Consider the following 11,171-nt stretch of genomic DNA (forward strand, 5'->3'; position numbering starts at 1 on the left):
TAAACAATCATTCACCACGATCAAGTATGTTTCATCCCAGGGATGCAGGGATGGTTCAACATACGAAAATCCATCAACGTAATCCACCATATAAACAAGCTGAAAAACAAAAATCACATGATCATCTCACTAGATGCTGAAAAAGCCTTTGACAAAATCCAACACCCTTCATAATAAAGGTCTTGGATGGGTCTGGGATAGCAGGAACATACCTAAATATAATAAAAGCTATATACAGCATACCAACAGCCAACATCAAATTAAATGGAAAGAAACTCAATGCAATTCCTCTAAAATCAGGAACAAGACAATGCTGTGCACTCTCTCCATACCTTTTCAATATTGTGCTTGAAGTTCTAGCCAGAGCCATAGGACAACAAAAGGAGATCAATGGGATACAAATTGGAAAGGAAGAGGTCAAACTTTCATTATTATTTGCAGATGATATGATAGTTTATATAAATGACCCGAAGAACTCTAAAAGGGAAGTCTTACAGCTGAATAACACTTTCAGCAAAGTGGCAGGCTACAAGATCAACTCAAGAAATTCAGTAGCCTTACTATATACAGATCATGTTTGCGGCAAAGTAGCCCTATGTGAGTATTCATTAAACTTTTGTCAGCTTCTGTGTAACTCATGAATTGCTTTAATAATAACTATCATTTATTCCTTTGATATTTAGGTCATGTAAAATATTTTGTGTTTTCTGGTTATATGCAATAGACACTTTTAAGTGTCTGTGTTTCCAGACCAGTCAGAGGCAGTCCTTGCCTATCACAGTGAAGAGGAGGCAGGGTGACTAATGGGACAGATATTCAACCTTCCACAGATTAATTGCTCCTGCCCATATTGCCAACCCTGGCTGGAGTCCACGCCTGACATACACCCACGAAACCCTGGCCTCCACCCACCAAAGCACATTGTTTGATTATGTTCCGCAGGTCATTATTTGGATGTGAGAGATACCAGGAGTGGCCAGGTCACCATTCTGCCAGCCTCATATCCATGGGGCTCAACCTGGCCTCTGGCCTCTGGCTAGTGTCAGCCACAGTGTTGATTCCTCTATGAATGCCCCTGAGTCTTGGATGATGCCCCTTATGCTGCCGTCCTTCAAGAAAATTTTCCTCCCAATGGAGCAACTGGGATGTAGACAGCAGCTGGAATCTGGGATGAATCCTAAAGTCACCCCCATAGCCCATTGATGTCCTAAGGACTTCCAGCCATGAAACTCAGAAGCACTCTAGTAAGTATACATTCTTGCCACAAATATTCCACATTGTTTCTCATGTATGTATCTTGGGGGTGGGAGGGGAATCCATGGATGAAAAATACGGCCGTTAAGAGAGAGTGAAGCTTTTTTTAGTTTCAGAAGGTCCCATTTGTTAATTGTTGATCTCAGTGCCTGTGCCACTGGTATGCAGAAGACTGCAGATAGATCCATGTTTATTGCCTTGTACAAAACTTATTCTAATATGTCTTCAGTTTTTTTATTCAATTTTCTGGTATTTTCTTTAATTTCTTTCTTTAAAGACTGAAAGTTCTTGTACAGGTCTTTCACTTGTTTTGTTAGCTTTATACCCTGATATTTTATGTTGTTTGTGGCTTTGCAAAAGTTAATAATTCTATGACTTTCCTCAGCCCATTTATCATCTGTATATAATATAGCTACTGACTTGTTTTAGTTAATCTTGTATCCTGCTACTTTGCTTAAGGTGTTTATCAAATGGAGGAGTTCTTGTCTAGAGTTTCTCAGGTCACTTATGTGAACTATCATATCATCTGCAAGTAGTGAAAGTTTGATGTCTGCTTTCCAATTTGAATCCTCTTGATCTCTTTTGTTGTGTTATTGCTCTAGTAAAACATCAAGTACAGTTTTGAAGAGATATATATAAAGTGGACAGCCCTGTCTTGTTCCTGATTTTATAAGTATTGTGATGAGTTTTTCTCCATTTAGTTTAATGTTAGCTGTTTGATGTGACAGACTTTGATGATCCCCGGAGGAAGGACTCACTATCCTTGGGGAGCAGGTGGGGCGTGGGTTGGGGAGGTCAGAGGGGGTCATGTGAGGATGAGAGGGTGAGGGCATGGGGGCATTGAACTCTTTATTATTTATTAAAGTACAAAAATAAAAATTAAAAATTAAAAAGTGAATATCTGAGTTTCGAAAAAGACTCTGTACTTACACTTTTGAGCAAGGGTGAAACCATTGAAGAGTATACAGGGATTTGCAGTTAGACTGAATATATTTTTTAAGTTTTTATTTATTCCTTGTGGCTTTCACATCATGTGTTTTGATCCCACTCTTTTCTCCATCCTTTCATATCCAAACTATGCCCGTGCAATTTCCCGTCCCCAATAAAATTAAGAAACATTTGAGAGACAGAGAGAGAGAGAGAGAGAGAGAGAGAGAGAGAGAGAGAGCATCATGGAAGCTGTAATGTGACAAAGCAAGTCACAAAGTATATCCCTTAGTCCATGTATCTATACTTGCAAGAGTTCATTGCCGAAAGTCATTGATCATGTCCCAGACTTTTAGTTTCTGTCACACCGTTGATATTGGGACCTTATTGGCACTTCTCTTGGATATCCTGTTCTTGCCCTGTTGTGTGGGGATCCTGCAGCTTTGGATCTGCAGGACAAGCAGCAACTTCCATGTGCTCCAGCAGATCACAGATGGGATGGACATTGGGGTGGGCCAACCCACAGCACTGGTTCTGGACCTAGGTGTTTGTAGCAGTGGTCGGTCTGGCAGTGTTTCCATGGCTAGTTCGTACCTTGCAGCATGGATCAAGGGATTGGAACCTGCTCTCCTGCTCTCAGGCCTTAAGGCCAGGTCACCCACACCTACACCACCAGCACCAGGACCCATGTGAGGTGCAGGAGCCACTTTCCTGCTGCAGCTAGAGACCGTGAGGTTCAGGTCTCCTGATCGCAGAACCTCAGAGCCAGCTTTCCCAACGGTCACAACCAGAGAGGGGTGGGGGTGCATCTTTCCCTTTCCCAGTCCACAATACGGTAGATTGGCAGAGACAAATATCTCTTGCTCATGTTCTATAGGGAGCTGCCTCACCTATGTTCCCTGCAGTCATTGGGGTTAGTTCTACCGTGCTTCCTAGGCAAGACCCAGAGCCTGCTTTCTCCAGTCTGCAGCTGATAAAGGAGAGGGTCAGCTCCCTTGCCTGCTGCAGCAGACAAAGATAAAGAGGCAAGGAGTGGGCATCTTTCTCTTACCCATTCTGCTGCATCACAGACAGATAAGAACTGAGGCCAGCTCTTCCACACTCATACCCACCAGCAGGGTCAGCTCTACTGTGCTCCCCAGGAGAGGTGCAAGGCTTGTACTCCCAAGTGCTATAACCAGTAAGGAGCTGGGCCGTTCTCCCTAATGTTGCAGCTAGTGAGGGGCACAACCAACTCTATGCAACCCTATCCTTTCAGTCTTCAGTGTTATCCGGAGCCATGGACATCTACACAGACTGCAGATACCATGGACCCAGGCATGGGCCTTGGCAGCAGCCCAAGACCAAAAAGTCACCTTGGTCAAGGGTGCCAGTCAAGCCACCCACCTCAGCACATGCCTCCCGGTCCTCACCTCTTCAGATGGGTCTATGCACAGAATATGAACCCGTCTCTCTTTCCCCCATATGACAGCACCATAATTTTGCTCACCATAATACTGCACAATTGCCCCACCCGTGTTTTCTCCTTGGTGCCCAGAGCAGGCCTCCCTGAGTCACCTTCACCTGCTCAGTTTTAGTGGGCCTGGGCAGGGTTCTATTTTCTCCTCAGTTCCAGGGGCCAGCGGTCCCAGAACTGTGTGTGCGTGAGACTGAAGGTATTTTTCAACATGAAATGGCATGTACATTTTGGGAAGAGATATGGAAGATTATGACTTAAAAGTTAGATGCTTGGGTGCTAAATAGGCAAGGGTTCAATAAGTAATAATTAACAGAATCTATATTTAGGAGACAAATTTCTTGGCATACTTACGAAGTAGTTTTTAAAGACTGGAATTATTGAATATGAAAGACATTTGTGTGACACTGTACCATGGGCTGATGTTCTGGACTAAATAAAAAGAGAAACTGAGGTAAGCATCAGAATTTATCTAGCTGCTTATTGATTGTGGGTGCAATGTGACATCCTGCTTTAGATTCCTCCCAATATTGATTGGTCTGCTCCTCTACCTTTCCCCACTGGGATGAAATGTATTCCCTAAAACCTTAACACAAATTAAAACTTTCTATACTAAGCTAGTTTTGTTAGTTCCTTTGTTTCAGAAACCAGAAAGAAATATGTATATCCCTACTATATGCCTACAACTCTGGGGATAAGGACAAAGCTTCATTATTGAATGAAGAAGTAACTTTAGCGATTGCACATTTGGTGCATCCTGTTTCATTTCGTGAGGACACAGAGAATGCACATTGTGAAAAGTACTGTATTGATACTGATACTTCATATTTCTCACCTAAGAAGAAGTAAAATAACAACAGCTCATTCAGGATCCAGCTTATCATTTTATTCATGAATGTATGCATTTAGTTGTTCTGAATTATGCTTCCCTCCTGTTATTCCTAATACTGAGGCTTTACTAAATCTTCACAAAAAGTTGAAGTATTTCATGTTACTTTTACTGCAATATTGACTTTTTCTTCTACACATACAAAAGGTTCTTTCAAAAACTTCAATTTATGAAAAAACTCATTGCTAGACCCTGTTTTTAAAGCAGGCTTTGCAGTAAAACTTTCATAGTTGGCTGTAATGTAAAGGCCAGAATGACAATTGTAATATTTTATCAGATTGTTTCCTTCTCCCAAACCATGCTGCCAAAATAAGATGTTCTTCATGAGAATTTATCACACAGGGGTGGTTATTTTTTTTGCTATGCATCTATGTTATGGAGGACATTCTTCATAGAAATTTGAGGCCTTTTAGTCATCATACCTACTGCTTATAATGCTGTATTTAAGAGTCCATTAGAGAAAGATCTTTTATTTAGATGTTTCAGTTTGTGATATTTATATAATTGCATTTTAATCAGAAGCTGAGGGCCTCATTTGATTTTTATGAACCAAGTTTATGTCTTTTTTGAGGAGGTTCTTCCTCTTCATCAATGTCATGATGGTCTTCATGGTCATTCTCATCATCGTCATCATATGGGTAGTCCACTGAAGGAACCTGGCTACTACAGTGTGGCTCATTCTCTCTATTAGCAGAAGCATCAGAAGGAGATGAAGAACAGTCAAGGGATTCAGATGCTTTTCTTTCTGACTGTTCTACTTCATTTTTACATGTAGCTTTAACTCTACTAATCACATCATATCGATTTGCTAAATCACTAACCATTGGGAACATAGCTTCAGTTCTTTCTCTGGGACACATTTCTTCCTTGAGTTTTACTTCCATTGCTTTCATATCTCTGCAGTTTATTATCTGGTTTATTATATTAGGAAAATTCCTGCTCAATTGTCTTTCAGCTTCCTTCTCTTCTTGAAAATTAACTTTCAAACCTTTAAAAGCCTGAACATACCCAACTGATTTAAAAGCCATAAAAACTCCTTTGCAGTATTTTCAATAAGACACTTGATATTTTCCTCTCTTATAAATTCAAGCAGTTCCCTAATAGCTGAGTTTAGCATGTTGCTTCGTGTCCCATTATGTAAAAAAAAAACATTTATAACAGGTTCAAAAAGATTTTTCCTTATTATGTAAAGATTATACATATCATCGTTAAGTGCAGTCATTTGTCTAATAAACCTGATGGCACACAAAACCAGAAATTTGTGCTTTGAACTCAGTAGCACCAGGACTCTGCTGAGCAAGTTGTTGTCCACAATATAATTTCCAATGTCATTTGTGTGGTGTTTTACACATAAGTTGAGTAATTCTAAAACTACTCCAAGTAATTGTGCATTTTGTTAGTTATCATGAGAGATGTTTGCCCTGTTATCATCACTATCACTATGTCCTGTGATGGATAAAATTGGTGGTACCAAGATATCCAGGCAATGCTTGCAGAAGAAATTCATGAATTTGCTTTTTTTCAGATCCATTCACTGTTATGCGCATGCTTCCAGGATCAAGAATTGCACAAAGAACTGCTGTCAAACTTAAAACATATGAAGATTCGGGATCACAGATGATTTGCTTGATCATTATATTGATAATAAGATCATCATTGTTTTCGCTGGCCTGTGCTTCTTCCATTGCATAAACTCAGATGATCTGTGGATTACATTCTACTAGATGAGAAAATATATCTACAGCAGCTTGTTTTGTTTGGTAGTCTTGTGTTTGTAGTGAAAGTTTCAGCGCCTCAATGAGTCCAAGCTTTATCGCTGTTTTCAATATGTCTTTCTTTAGAGAATTTAATATATTATCAAATTCACAGAATTCCTTGAAAAAAAGTAGCAACTCACGCCGTCTCTCATGACCTAGAGTATTACCTTTTAACTGAGCAAATACTTCACACATCGGCATTTTGTCATCCTGCAGCATGGTAACTATTTCGATTTTGTTGTAAAAAATAAAAGTAGTAAGAGAAGAAAGACGATGCTCCTGAAACTTGGACAGAATAGGAAATAGAATATCATGAATATATTGAATTCTGTGGTTCTGAACTATTTTTGCCTGAGTTTGGAGCATGTTATTGGCATAACTTCCTTGAAGTTTGCATTTTCATTCAAAAATTCCCTGTGCCGATATGGCTGATCCAAAACAGGGTCATACTCAAGGCAGCCCAAGACATCCATGATGCATTCATCGGCAAATACAAACAAACAAAATCTCATACAAACGCACATTGTTGAGAAATAACATTCCTCTAATAATGAAATATAGGAAATGTAAACCTTCCGTGTTCTGTTGATCTTCACAAATATGGAAGACCTGTAGCAATCTTTTAATGTAATCTTCATTTTCCAAAAGAAGAGCCAGCCTTTCCTTGTAGCTTGGCAATTCCTCAACAAAATTAAATATTTGGGCTATGTGTTCCAGTGTTCTGTTTCAACAAGCTTGCTTCTCACACAGATTCTGGATCTGAGGCAGTTCTTGTAAAACACGTAAGTCATCCGTAAGTTCTTGTGTGATTTGTGCACTTGGATCTTTACCTAGAACTCGACAGATGGCTTCCCAGATGTCTTGACAACCATCTGGTTCTCGGAAACGTATTGCCACTGTACAGTTGTTAGGTCTGGTCCAAGTAATTAAATGCCTTTTTAGTTTTCTATATGTCACATCAGAATGTATTTTGCACTACATTATCAGGGAGCCATTTGATTTTGAGTGAACAAGCAGGCAAATGCTCTGCAGGTGTCCAATGTATTGAGTTGAAATCTTTCCAGAACCTAGACAGCGCCATGGCCCACCTTCCTCCTGTACATAGACTTTTACATGTTGAAATCTGTCACATGGGTGGATTGCCGATCTTGCCTTGCTAGGCCACATCCTTGTGCACACCTCAGCTTAAAGTACTCTGGCTTGGCCAGGACCATCACTGATGTTGCAATTCTGAAAAATCAACAAAATAGACAAACCTCTGTCCAAACTAACCAAAAGACAGAGAGAGAACATGCTAATTAACAAAATCAGGCATGAAAAAGGGGACATAACAACGGAGTCTGAGGAAATCAAGAGAATCATCAGGGCATACTTTGAAAATCTGTACTCCACAAAATTTGAAAATTTAAAGGAAATGGACAATTTCCTGGATAGATATCACTTGCCAAAACTAAATCAAGAACAGATAAATAATCTAAACAGATCTATAACCCCTAATGAAATAGAAGCAGTCATCAAAAGTCTCCCAAAAAAAAAAACCCCAGGCCCAGATGGCTTCAGTGCAGAATTCTACCAGAAATTCAAAGAAGAGCTCATTCCAATACTCGTCAAAGTATTCCACACAATTGAAGCAGGAGGGTCACTGACAAACTCTTTCTACGAGGCTACAATTACCTTGATACCCAAGCCACACAAAGACACAACTAAGAAAGAGAACTATAGACCAATTTCCCTCATGAACATTGATGCAAAAATACTCAATAAAATACTTGCAAACCGGATTCAAGAACACATCAGAAAAATAATCCACCATGATCAAGTAGGCTTCATTCCAGGAATGCAGGGATGGTTCAACATTAGAAAATCTATCAATGTAATCCAACATATTAACAATCTGCAAAAGAAAAACCACATGATCATCTCACTAGATGCTGAAAAAGCCTTTGACAAAATCCAGCACCCCTTCATGATAAAGGTCCTAGAGAGATCAGGGATAACAGGAATGTACCATAATATAATAAAAGCAATACACAGTAAACCAACAGCTAACATCAAACTAAATGGAGAGAAACTTAAAGCAATTCCTCTAAAATCAGGAACAAGACAAGGCTGTCCACTCTCTCCATATCTCTTCAATATTGTACTTGAAGTTCTAGCTACAGCAATAAGACAACAAAAGGAGATAAAGGGGATACAAATAGGAAAAGAAGAAGTCAAACTTTCACTATTTGCAGATGATATGATAGTTTACATAAGTGACCCAAAAAACTCCGCAAGGTTACTCCTAGAGCTGATAAACACCTTCAGCAATGTGGCAGGATACAAGGTAAACTCAAAAAAATCAGTGGCCCTATTATATACAGATAATGAAGTGACTGAGAAAGAAATCAGAGAAACATTACCTTTTACAATAGCCAAAAACAGCATCAAATATCTGGGGATAATGTTAACCAAGGAAGTGAAAGACCTGTATATCAAGAACTTTGTGTCTTTGAAGAAAGAAATCAAAGAAGATACCAGAAAATGGAAAGATCTCCCATGCTCTTGGATTGGTAGGATCAACATAATAAAAATGGCAATCTTGCCAAAAGCAGTCTATAGATTCAATGCAATCCCTATAAAAATTCCATCACAATTCTTCAAGGACCTGGAAAGAACATTAATCAACTTTATATGGAAAAACAAAAGGCCCAGGAGAGCCAAAACTTCCCTATACAATAAAGGAACTTCAGGAGGCATCACCATACCTGACTTCAAGCTCTATTATAGAGCTATAGTCCTGAAAACAGCTTGGTATTGGCACAAAAATAGGCAGGTAGACCAATGGAACCGAATCGAAAGCCCTAATTTTAACCCACACACCTATGAACACCTGATTTTTGACAAAGAAGCTAAAACTGTACAGTGGAAAAAAGAAAGCATCTTCAACAAATGGTGCTGGCATAACTGGGTACTGGTATGCAGAAGACTGCAGATAGATCCATGTTTATCGCCTTGTACAAAACTTAAGTCCAAATAGATCAAAGATCTCAACATACATCCAGCCACACTGAAACTTTTAGAAGAGAAAGTGGGAGATACTCTTCAACGAGTTGGTACAGGAGACCACTTCCTAAACATAACACCAGTGGCACAGGCACTGAGATCGACAATTAACAAATGGGACCTTCTGAAACTAAAAAGCTTCTGTAAGGCAAAGGACACAGTCAAAAAGACAAAAAGGCAGGCCACAGAATGGGAAAAGATATTCACTAACCCTACATCTGACAGAGGGCTAATCTCCAATATTTACAAAGAACTCAAGAAACAAGTCTCTAAAACACAAAAGGATCCACTTGAAAGGTGGGGTACAGAGCTAAATAGAGAATTCTCAGTAGAGGAGGCTAAAATGGCCAAGAGACACTTAAGAAAGTGCTCAACATCCTTAATCATCAGTGAAATGCAAATCAAAACAACTCTGAGATACCATCTTACTCCTGTCAGAATGGCTAGAATCAAAAACACCGAAGACAATTTATGCTGGAGAGGATGTGGAGAGAGAGGAACACTCCTCCACTGCTGGTGGGAATGCCAACTCATACAGCCTCTTTGGAAATCAGTATGGAGATTCCTCAGGAAAATGGGAATTAATCTACCACTAGACCCAGCAATTCCACTCTTAGGCATTTATCCAAATGAGGCAGGTTCACACAACAAGGGCATCTGCTCCACTATGTTCATAGCAACATTGTTTGTAATAGCCAGAACCTGGAAGCAACCTAATTGCCCCTCAACTGAAGAGTGGATAGAGAAAATGTGGTACATTTACACAATGGAGTATTACTCAGCAGAAAAAAACAATGGAATCTTGAAGTTCGCAGGGAAATGGATAGCACTGGAAGAAACCATCCTGAGTGAGGTAACTCAGTCGCAAAAAGACAAACATGGTATGTACTCACTCATATATGGATTTTAGATATGGATCAGGATAGTGTCAGTCTGCACTTCCACAGAAAGAGAGTCTGGGAAACAGGAAAGAACCTAAAGGATATGCATATATGCATAGTACCCAAGAGAAGAGGATGGAGACAAGATCCTCTGAATGGATGGGGAACACGGCGAGGGGTGGGGGGGAGTGGGACCTGGGAAGAATAGAGGGGGTAAAGAGGAATGGAGTTGGTCATGGGGGAACAGGAAGTTGAGGGGGTGGGGGTAGAATAGGGGGAAGAGGGAATCATAGGATCGAAGACAGATCAGGCACCAGAGTGACCTCGAGTGATCTAAAGGTATAACATCAATTGGCAAGCTAAGCAATAGTGGAGGGACCACCTCGAATGCCCATTCCTGATAATGAACTTGATGTCTATAACCATCCGGGAGCCTTCATCCTGTAACTGATGGAAGCAGAGGCAAACTCACAACTAATCACTGAACCGAACCCAAGGAACCCAGTGACAGAGAGAGAGGAGTGATGAGCAAATTGGCAAAGAATGGGCTGGCAAAACCAGCAGAGACAGCTGATCTGAACAGGGGAGTGCTCTTGGACCCCAGAACGACAGAGGGGAGGCCAGCATGGGACTGATCTGGACCCCTCAAATGTGAGTGTCAGTGAGAAGGCCTGGGCAACCTATGGGGCCCTGAGCTGTGGATCAGTGTCTATCCCTGGTATACAAACTGTCTTCATGTGCCTATAGCACAAAGAGAGATGCTCTCTCAGCCTGGACTCTTAGGGGAGTGCCTTGACCCTACCAAGAGTAAAATGACAGACTCTAGATATCCCCTATGTGGAAGGATTTGGCAATAGGGTGGGAGGGGGGGGGAAGGGGAGTGCGGGAAGAGGGGAGGGAGAGGGAACTGGGATTGACATGTAAAACAAGCTATTTAAAATTAAAATAAAAAATGATAAAAA

The sequence above is a fragment of the Mesocricetus auratus genome, unplaced genomic scaffold (assembly GCF_017639785.1).
Source record: "Mesocricetus auratus isolate SY011 unplaced genomic scaffold, BCM_Maur_2.0 Super-Scaffold_100003, whole genome shotgun sequence".
Classification (NCBI taxonomy): Eukaryota; Metazoa; Chordata; class Mammalia; order Rodentia; family Cricetidae; genus Mesocricetus; species Mesocricetus auratus.